The following is a 12,050-nucleotide window of genomic DNA, read 5'->3' as shown; positions in this document are numbered from 1 at the left end:
TGTCTGTGTGTATGTATGTATGAGAAAGTGTGATATATAAATACACACACACATATATATGGAAATTCATGAAAATAGTAGAAAATGTGGTAGCCATCTTTATTTTTTGGTTTTTTTAACTTGCCAAAACTATTTCACCATTTTTCTGGCAATAGTTCCCCCAGTTTTGAGGAATTATTCTTTTTCACTCAAGCCATGAGGGTTTCCCAGTTTCTACACATAGGCCTGAACACGTGGCCCGAGCTGAGCCAATAAGAGCCTCTGTTCCTTCCAGTCACAGTGGTTAGCTGAGAGTTGAGGGAATCGATATGGCCCGTTCGAAACTTTCCCTGGAATTTTATGATTGAAGCTGGGAGAGAGTCTCTGTGTATCTTGCCAGAATTATGCTAGATGCTTATGGAAATATTCTCTAATATTACATTTATATATATGCATACAAAAGGATAAGCTTTTTAAAAACTAAAATAAGATCATGATATAACTATCCAATTTTCATGTAAAAATGTACACTTTTATTTGTAATTACATTGTGAGCTACCTTTATTAGTACCTAATTCATTTTCATAAGATATTTTATACACACACACACAAATTGACCTTCTAAAATAGTGTACCATATTTTTCTCAAATTTACATTTACAGGTACAAACAATGTTCATTTGTTTTTTACATTTATTTATGATGTTTTTCTCTGTAAAGACCTTTCAAACATTTTGTGTACTCAAATCCGCCAGTCATTTCATTTATGCTTTCTAGTTTTTGTGACTGGCTGAAAATGATCTATTACATCCAGAACTGTGAGAGAATAAATTTTTGCTGTTTTAAGACACCTAATTTGTGGTACTTTGTTGAGCTAAACCTAGGAAACTAATACAAATATTGACTACAGCTTTTATTATCAGAAAATGACTTCTTTAGGTTTCTAAAGATATTCTTTATCAAGTTTAGGAAATGTCCTGCTATTTCTCTTTTACATAAAGTTTGTATCATATTTCTTGAATATAATGATCTTTCAGCAGGTATCATTGATATGATTCTATTGTTATTTTCTCCTTTATTGTATTAATATTTAACAATACAACAACCTAAACAATTCTCCACCTCTCCCAGCATATACATGCTTTTGAAGCTCCTGACAGTAATAAGAGGAATCAGTTTCTCTATACTTGGAATTTCTGCTGTCTATATGCCTTACCTTGTCCAACAGAACAGGGCAAAGGCAACATTTTTCAATTCTGAGCCTAGGCCTCAAAAGAACTTGCATTCTTCCATGCTTCCTCTCGAAACCTGGCCACCACAGTCTGAGCAAGTTTGGGCTAGGCTGATGAATAATGGATTTTACCCATTGAGTAAATGAGGTTATCAACTGCTAGCTAACCACAGAGGCATGAGTGAGTCTAGCCAAAGTCAGCCAAGCCTGGCCCGGACCAAGAGCACTGCCTAGCTGACCCAAGGACTCAAGAGGAACAATTAATGGTTGTAGTTTGGGGCAACTAAGACTTGGAGTGATTTGTTATGCAGCAATAATATAACTAAGAATAAATACATATAATAAACATAAATGACCATTAAGATATATGTATCTATATAAACTATATTAGCAATATAAAATAAACAACTGATATAAAGTTTATCAGTAGATTTTATAAAATTAAAGCATCCTTGATTTCTTATTAAAGAAATAGTCATAGTATAGAATTATATAAAACAGTACTAGATTCAGTTACTGATGTTTTATTTAGAATTTTGAATTTCTGTTCCAGAATAAAAGGCCTTGTATTTCCAGTAATTAAAATATTTTAAAATGATATTAAAATTCAAATAATACTGAAAGTGATAAATGCATCCTTTATGAGTCAGTAAAAGATACTGTTACAACTGCCAAATATAACCTTTACTTTATCATTTGCTGAATCCTCATATGCAAGGGACCTTATGTCATTTTTCTATTCAATAATCTATACATAAGATTATTAATCTCAAATTTACTGTAAGGACTGAAGCTCAAATAAATCAAGTAGCTTGTCCTAGATCAAGCTATTGGTAAGTGTTGCAATTAGGTTTAAACTCTTATGTGAATAATCCCCAAACTTAATTTCTGGACCACTTTGAGGAGGTCTGAAGAACAAAGGAAGATCAGAGGAGGTAAACTGGGATGGCTTTACATCTGCATCATAATTTACCCTGAAAATCAAATCTCTTCCTCAATATTTTCAATACTCAAGAGGTAATATTATACCCCCTTTTCTCTAATTTGGGATCCATAGTTACTTTGTATAAACATGCTTAATATTTATTTTAATACTTAACTTAACTGGATTGTCACTGTTAGAAGAAATATGTGGGCTCATAAAAATATTTAGATTTGTAAGACACACTACCTAGCCTTTTCCAAGTCCATGTATATGTTTTGAATAACACCCAACATAAAAATAAAGTTGGTGAGTATAAGCTTTCTACTAAAGTCAGTAAATATTCACAGTATTAACACATGATTCCATAAGGCCATGAATAATTAAATCTTAATGGGATATTGTATATAAAATGATAAAATATGACAGTAAGAAAAGTAAGCTACTGTTATGATTGATATTAAAAACTGTGAATAACAAATGCATGCAGAATTCTCTGTTCTAGAAAGAGGCACAATATAGTTGACCTCATGGGATCTATAGGTTGAAATCATGAGCAATCATATAAATAGCATATGTTAGTGCCAAAGAAGGGATTCAGGTTGTAAATCCTATGTGAGAAGGCAGTGATTATTCTGGGCTATGATAGATGGGATGGTGGGATAATTATAGAAGAGGTGGGATTTGAGCTGAATCTCTGAAAAAGTTAGAACTTAGAGAAGCAGAGAAGGCCATAAGGATATCTTGTTAGGGGAAATGACAGAAGTCATAAATGACAAATATCTCTGATACTCCTGTCCCCACTCCAGAGCCCATGGCACACATTACTAAAGATCTGTAGCTTTTTCCTCTTCCTGAGTTGAGGCAGTCTCAGAATGCCCATCAATAGACAGCTGCCAATCAGAGATGGCACACAGAGAAAATTTTCTGTCAATCCATGATGGGTAAAAAAATTATGTGAGGAGTAAAATAAACAAAAGTATATATATTTGACTGAAACAGGAAGAGTTAAGGAGAGTACTAATTGGAAAGTTTATAAGAACTGTAATTGGTGGCTAGAAGTTTGGATTTTTCTTATGGAGAATGATTAAAAACTTAAGCAAAAAAGTAAATGAGGAAGCAATTGAGGACAGAAAAACCAGAGGAGGATTGTTAGAGTGACCTTATAATGAGCAAAGGAAGAAAAATAGCATTAATGAAAAAGATACAGAAATAAGATGCCTAGAGCAGAAGCAAGAAGAGCTACAGTCCTGCAGCCTGTGGAACAAAAACCACATTCACAGAAAGACAGACAAAATGAAAAGTCAGAGGACTATGTACCAGATGAAGGAACAAGGGAGTGGCACAATATAGCCAAAGTGATGAAAGGGAAGAACCTACAACCAAGATTACTCTACCTGGCAAGGATCTCATTCAGATTCGATGGAGAAATCAAAAGCTTTACAGACAAGCAAAAGCTAAGAGAATTCAGCACCACCAAACCAGCTCTACAACAAATGCTAAAGGAACTTCTCTAAGTGGGAAACACAAGAGAAGAAAAGGACCTACAAAAAAACCCACAAAACAATTAAGAAAATGGTAATAGGAAAATACTTATCGTGAGTGGATTAAATGCTCCAACCAAAAGACACAGGCTCACTGAATGGATACAAAAATAAGACCTATATGTATGCTGTCTACAAGAGACCCACTTCAGACCTAGGGACACATACAGACTGAAAGGAAGGGGATGGAAAAAGATATTCCATGCAAATGGAAATCAAAAGAAGGCTGGAGTAGCAGTACTCGTACCAGATAAAGTAGACTTTAAAATAATGTTACAAGAGACAAGGAAGAACACTACATAAAGACCAAGGGATCAATCCAAGAAGAAGATATAACAATTATAAATATATATGCACCCAACATAGGAGTACCTCAATACATAAGGCAAATGCTAACAGCTATAAAAGAGCAAATCAACGGTAACACAGTAACAGTGGGGGACTTTAACACATCACTTACACCAATGGACAGATCATCCAGACAGAAAATTAATAAGGAAACACAAGCTTTAAATGACACAATACACCAGAGAGATTTAATTGATATTTATAGGACATTCCATCCAAAAACAGCTGATTACACTTTCTTCTCAAGGGCACATGGAACATTCTCCAGGATAGATCACATCTTGGGTCACAAATTAAGCCTCAGTAAATTTAAGAAAATTGAAATCATATCAATCATCTTTTCCTACCATAACACTATGAGATTAGAAATCAATTACAGGGAAAAAAATGTAAAAAGCACAAACACATGGAGGCTAAATAATATGTTACTAAATAACCAAGATATCACTGAAGAAATCAAAGAGGAAATTTAAAAATACCTAGAGACAAATGACAACAAAAACACGATGATCCAAAACCTATGGGATGCAGCAAAAGTAGTTCTAAGAGGGAAGTTTATAGCAATACAAGCCCACCTCAAGAAAAATCTCAAATAAACAATCTAACCTTACACGTAAAGGAACAAGAGAAAGACAAAAAAACAAAACCCAAAGTGAGTAGAAGGAAAGAAATCATAAAGATCAGAGCAGAAATAAATGAAATAGAAACAAAGAAAGCAATAGCAAATATGAATAAAACTAAAAGCTGGTTCTTTGAGAAGATAAACAAAATTGATATACCATTAGCCAGACTCATCAAGAAAAAAACGGAGAGGACTCAAATCAATAAAATTAGAAATGAAAAAGGAGAAGTTACAACAGACATCACAGAAATACAAAGCAACATAAGAGACTACTACAAGCAACTCTATGCCAATAAAGTGGACAACCTGGAAGAAATGGACAAATTCTTAGAAAGGTATAACCTTCCAAGACTGAGGAAGAAACAAAATATGAACAGACGAATCACAAGTAGTGAAATTGAAGCTGTGACTAAAAATCTTCCAACAAACAAAAATCCAGGACCAGATGGCTTCACAGGTGAATTCTATCAAACATTTAGAGAAGAGCCAACATCCATCCTTCTCAAACTCTTCCCAAAAATTGCAGAGGAAGGGAACACCCCCAAACTCATTCTACAAGGCCAGCATCACCCTGATACCAAAACCAGACAAAGATACTACAAAAAAAGAAAATTACAGACCAATATCACTGACGAATATAGATGCAAAAATCTTCAACAAAATACCAGCAAACAGAATCCAACAACACACTAAAATGATCATACACCATGATCAAGTGGGATTTATCCCAGGGTTGCCAGGATTCTTCAATATACACAAATCAATCAATATGATATGCCACATTAACAAACTGAAGAATAAAAACCATATTATCATCTCAATAGATGCAGAAAAAGGTTCTGACAAAATTCGACACTGATTTATGATAAAAACTCTCCAGAAAGTGGGCATAGAGGGAACCTATCTCAACATAATAAGGGCCATATATGACAAACCCACAGCAAACATCATTCTCAGTGGTGAAAAACTGAAAGCATTTCCTCTAAGATCAGGAACAAGACAAGGATGTCCTCTCTTGCCACTCTTATTCAACATAGTTTTGGAAGTCCTAGCCATGGCAATCAGAGAAGCAAAAGAAATAAAAGGAGTACAAATTGGAAAAGAAGAAGTAAAACTGTCACTGTTTGCAGATGACATGATACTATATATAGAGAATCCTAAAGATGCCACCAGGAAACTACTAGAGCTAATCAATGAATTTGGTAAAGTTGCAGGATACAAGATTAATGCACAGAAATCTCTGGCATTCCTATACACTAACAATGAAAGATCAGAAAGAGAAATTAAGGTAACACTCCCATTCACCACTGCAACAAAAGGAATAAAATACCTAGGAATAAACCTACCTAAGGAGGTAAAAGACCTGTACTCAGAAAAGTATAAGACACTGATGAAAGAAATCAAAGACGACACAAACAGATGGAGAGATATACCATGTTCTTGGATTGGAAGAATCAATATTGTGAAAATGACTATAATACCCAAAGCAATCTACAGATTCAATGCAATCCCTATCAAATTACCAATGGCATTTTTTACAGAACTAGAACAAAAAATCTTAAAATTTTTATGGAGACTAAAAAGACCCCAAATAGTCAAAGCCAACTTGAGGGAAAAGAACAGAACTGGAGGATTCAGACTCCCTGACTTCAGACTGTACTACAAAGCTACAGTAATCAAGACAATATGGTACTGGCACAAAAACAGAAATGTAGATCAACGGAACAGGATAGAAAGCCCAGAGATAAAACCATGCACCTATGGTCAACTAATCTACAACAAAGGAGGCAAGGATATACAATGGAGAAAAGACAGTTTCTTCAGTAAGTGGTGATGGGAAAACTGGACAGCTACACGTAAAAGAATGAAGTTAGAACACTCCTATCACAATACACAAAAATAAACTCAAAATGGATTAAAGACCAAAATGTAAGACCAGACACTATAAAACTCTTAGAGGAAAACATATGAAGAACACTCTTTGACGTAAATCACAGCAAGATCTTTTTTGACCCACCTCCTAGAGTAATGGAAATAAAATCAAAAATAAACAAATGGCACCTAAAGAAACTTAAAAGCTTTTGCACAGCAAAGGAGACTATAAACAAGATGAAAAGACAGTGTTTAGAATGGGAGAAGATATTTGCCAATGAATCAACAGGCAAAGGATTAATCTCCAAAATATATAAACAGCTCATGCAGCTCAATATTAAAAAAACAAACAACCCAATCAAAAAATGGGCAGAAGACCTAAATAGACATTTCACCTAAGACATACAGACGGCCAAGAGGCACATGAAAAGCTGCTCAACATCACTGATTATTAGAGAAATACAAATCAAAACTACAATGAGGTATCACCTCACACCATTTAGAATGGGCATGATCATAAAATCTACAAACAACAGGGCTTCCCTGGTGGTGCAGTGGTTGAGGGTCCACCTGCCGATGCAGGGGACATGGGTTCGTGCCCCCGTCCGGGAAGATCCCACATGCCGCGGAGTGGCTGAGCCCGTGAGCCATGGCCGCTGAGCCTGCGCGTCCGGAGCCTGTGCTCCGCAACGGGAGAGGCCACAACAGTGAGAGGCCCCCGTACCGCAAAAAAAAAAAAAAAAATCTACAGACAACAAATGCTGGAGAGGGTGTGGAGAGAAGGGAACCCTCTTGCACTGTTGGTGGGAATGTAAATTGATACAGCCACTATGGAGAACAGTATGGAGGTTCCTTAAGAAACTAAAAATAGAATTACCATATGACCCAGCAATCCCACTACTGGGCATATACCCAGAGAAAACCATAATTCAAAAAGACACAATCCCTCTAGTATTCACTGCAGCATTATTTACAATAGCCAGGTCATGGAAGCCCATTGACAGACGAATGGATAAAGAGGAGGTGGTACATATATACAATGGAATATTACTCAGCCATAAAAAGGAATGAAATTGGGTCATTTCTAGAGATGTGGATGGACCTAGAGACTGTCATACAGAGTGAAGTAGTCAGAAAGATAGGAACAAATATAGTATATTAACACATGTATGTGGAATCTAGAAAAATGGTACAGATGAACCAGTCTGTTAGGCAGAAATAGAGATACAGATGTAGAGAACAAACGTGTAGACACCAAGAGGGGAAAGCGGCGAGGGGCGGCATGGGGGGATGAAGTGGGAGATTGGGATTGACATGTACACCCTAATTTGTATAAAATAGATAACTAATAACCTGCTGTTTAAAAATAAATAAAATTAAGTTAAAAAAAAGAAAATGCCTGATAAAGAAATTATTGTCAGGCATTAAGATTAATTTATATGAACAAAAGGATAGAATCAGTTAAGATTTATTGAATTCTTATTATATCCAAGATTTATGATAAATATTTTAAATTTGTTATCTCATTTGACCATCATAATATCCAATGAGATAGGGATCTTTCCATCTCCATTTCACAAAAGAAGAAACTGAGCCACATAGATGCTAAGAACCTTGACACATTTTGAAAACTAAATAAAATATTGTGTCTATTTAACTGGTTTTGGTTTCAGAGTAATCTTTAATTTGACTTTAGTTCTCAGTTTAATCTTACATAGCTCTGATCTCTCTGTTGAGGTCTATAGACTCCTGCTTTGTGAATGTTTAAAATAGTCTCCTCCAATAAAAGAATGTGGAATTTGCTCAATTTCAGATTTTTCTCTCAACAAAAAAGTCAATTACACTTGGGAGAAATTACATTTGAATTAAAAAATACAACGTATAACCACAGTTGGATATATTTGTAATATATTCTTGTCATCTACATTGTAAAATTCATTATCTCTTTTTAAATTATTTTGTTTTTCCTCATGGGCCACAAACTCAAAAAATAGCTAAATATTTTATGTGCCTACTAAGTACCAGGCACTGGACTAAGCACTCTGCACACATAATTTCTCTTAAGCTTCACATACTTTAATCAGGTGAGTAGATATACTTGCTGCCATTACACAGATAAAGAAAATGAAGCCTAGAGGGTTTAAATAACTTACCTAAGGTGAAACAGCAAAGCCAGGATCAAATTTAGATTCTATGGCTACAAAGCACAAAGTGTATTTCAGGGAACTAAATTCTGTCTTTCTTCACACAATTATACTGTGCCTAATATACACTAGAGCACACTGAGTGCTTAATTCATTTTGACAAATCTACCTCTTCTTAAAACCAGAGACACTAAGAAAAGACTAAGAAACCCAGCATTTAGTGGGTAATTTATATATTCTGGGCTCCATGATAAGCACTCTAGGCATGTGATAACACTCATTCTTTCTTTGATTCCACGTTATGTATTAAGCATTGTTCTGAGGGCTAGGGAAGCAGCAGAGAATAAAATGGATGAAGTCCATGCTATCTCATGAAGAAAAGGAAATAGATGCACACATACACAACAATCCTTGTTTCTCACTGTTGTAGTATACGTGGATTTCAAATGGCAAGGTATAGTTAAATAACAGCAGTCGCACAATAAAATGATTGAAATTTCATTTGCCAAAGACAAGGTTAGGGTTAGGGTTACAGTGAGTAAACTCATAAAAACCTCATTGCTAGCTCTTCAGTCCACAAATTACTCCATAATTCACAGATGCACAGACGGGTGACCAATCACATGGCTTCTTTCAGAATTTGTTGGTGATCAGTCACAGCACATTTTATATTAATTATACATACTGATAGCAAAACGTTGTTATCTATTGACATTTGATAGGAAAGCTGCTGTCTCCTTGTCTCCCAGTGATATATCTAGGGGATATTGTACAATTGTAGATTAAAAAAAGAAGTAACTGGCCAACAAAGATGAAAGGGCCGCAAAGAAATGAAAGTGAGTGTGGCTGGGCAGGAAAGGTATCTCTTTAGGAGCCATAAAATTGCCCTTTGAGTTAAGTTCTAGCACCCCCCCCCATACATCCATTTTATATGTGAGTAAACCAAGACCAAGAAACAGTGAAGTACTGAGCCATGGTCACGCAGATGTCAAGTGCCAGGCTTGAAATCAGACTCATGTTTATCTGAATATTTAGTCCATATCCTTTTCAATATACTGAGTATCTTTCCCAAGGGACTTTTATGTGTGTGAAGTTTGAATGCATATTTAATATGACATATACCTTAAACAATTTTAGTTGATAGACTGTAGTACAGCTACAGTCTGTAGTTAATATGGTCTGTATTTAGTACAGCTAAAATAATTCATATCCAAGTTTTGCTGATTGAGAGGCCCATACTGTGCAATAAACCTGGCTTTTCTAGTCTGGATAAATGAGCCTTTTGGCAGCTCACTGCTGACACCATTTCAGGTTTTCCTTAGTCCATTTTTTGGCCAAATATTGGCATGCTACCATAGGACAAGAAAGAGTACTTGCTTAAGCTAACACATGTCCCAGAATTTTCCATTTAGAAAGAAAGGAAAATCATACAGCCATACAACTTCACAAAGGAGACTGACTGTAGATAGTAGTGTAAGAACTTTGAGAGATGTGGATGGAGATGCACTATGATTTCAGAATATTGCTTTTTCCTGGTGGGAAAATCAAAATTTGATAAAGATCTCTAAGTTTAGAGAACAAAAATTGGTCTTTGATTTCTTTGCACTTAATGGTCTTTAATTCCCTTGCATTTAAAAGTCTTTAGCAATCATGCAATCATCAGAACACTTCAGCAACTTCCTAACTAGGAAATGTAACACCTACTTATGCTACTGTTAGCTTCAGTAATTCAAAGAATGCAAAGTCAATAGCAATTAGGGAAAAAAACCTTTGAGAAAGGGAAAGATAGCTATAAAACACCTAATTGTTTCTCTTAAAATCTACTCTCTTGGTACCTCCAAAAGCTAATGAAATGTCATTTCCCCATGACAAGTATCCCACAGGTCTTTCTCTTCTTGGTTAGGAAAAAAGGCATATTGTGACAACATATGTAATACCCTTCATTATTAAAACTTGCATTATTCTAATGTTTTTGACTTATAATTAATGTGTAAGTGATTCCAGAAGCTTAACTTCTATACCCTATTTGTTGCTTAGCAACAATCAAGCTGAGTGAAACACTGCTAGGGTGTAGACTATGGGTCATGATGGGGAAAACTGCTTGGAAATTATTGAGTTAGGATTGCTCTCTCTGGAGTCCTTTAAGCATTGTCTCTGTATAATTTAGTTGAAGCAAACTAGCTTTGGTAATGGAAAATCCTAGATAAATGTGAAAACAGCTCTATTGTAGACTTTTTACTACAATAAATATGACAGTTATTTTTCAAGAATACAGTGAATTCCACTGTCTCTAAGGATTTCTTGCTTAAAAATAAAAACCAGTTTTAATTGTCCTCATTGGTGCAAAGACAATGTTTCTGTTCTTTCCTTGAATCTCAGTGGAATCAACAGGTGTAACTCTGGGCATTCTGTATGGTCACAGGAGCATTCCTGTGTCTAGTCCACATGTGCAAAGTGAAGTAGGGGATTGTTATAAACTGAATGTTTGTGTCCCCTAACATTCATATGTTGAAATTTAATCCACAATGCAATGGTATATGAAGGGTGGGACCTCTGGGAGGTGATTAGGTCATGGGGGTGGAGTTCTCATGAATGGGACTAATGCTGTCCAGGAGGAAGAAATTTTCCTCTAACTTTCTAGGTTCTTCTGGCTGGTCTAAGAATTAAATTGGCCTGAGACTGATTAATAGGAGGAAAACAAACAAAAGTGTAATAAAATGTATACATGGGAGAGACCCAGGTAAACTGAGTAATTTGCCAAAATGGCCAAAGTCCTCAATTTAAGTACCATCTTCAGCTAAAAAGCAAAAGAGAATGTTGGGTGTATTGCGTTGGAACTTCAAAGGGAAGGAAGACAATTCACATAGAGATGGAGGAATAAATGTTTGGTAAAAACTGTTTGCTGGACCATGTAGAGACAGTGGGGCAACAGAGTGGACTTTGAACATTAAGCCCTGCAGAGTCCCTCCCACCACACTTAGCCCATATTCTTTGAAGATATCTCTGGTGATAGCTCTATTCAGGGAACAGGCCCTTTATCTAAATTCTTTTAGGCAGTTCAGGGGAGGTAACAAGAAAAACTTTTTTTGACTCTTCTGTTTCTTAAAAATAATCAGCCTAAATTAACCTTCATGCCAAAGAGACACGTTTTGAGGTGGCAAAGTTTGCTTCCCTACAGTGCCCTTATAAAAGAGACCCCAGAGCACTCACTAGCTTGCTCCTTCTGCTATGTGAGAACACAGCAAAAAGACTGTCATCTGTGAACCAGAAGCTGGGCTCTCACTAGACTCTAAATGTGCTGGCATCTTGAATTTGGACCTCTCAGCCTTCAGAACTATGAGAAATAAATTTCTGTTGTTTACAGGCTACTCAGTCTATGGGATTTTAT

Source organism: Delphinus delphis, chromosome 17 (genome assembly GCF_949987515.2).
Source record: "Delphinus delphis chromosome 17, mDelDel1.2, whole genome shotgun sequence".
In the NCBI taxonomy this organism is placed as follows: Eukaryota; Metazoa; Chordata; class Mammalia; order Artiodactyla; family Delphinidae; genus Delphinus; species Delphinus delphis.
Note: the sequence above shows the minus strand (reverse complement) of the source record.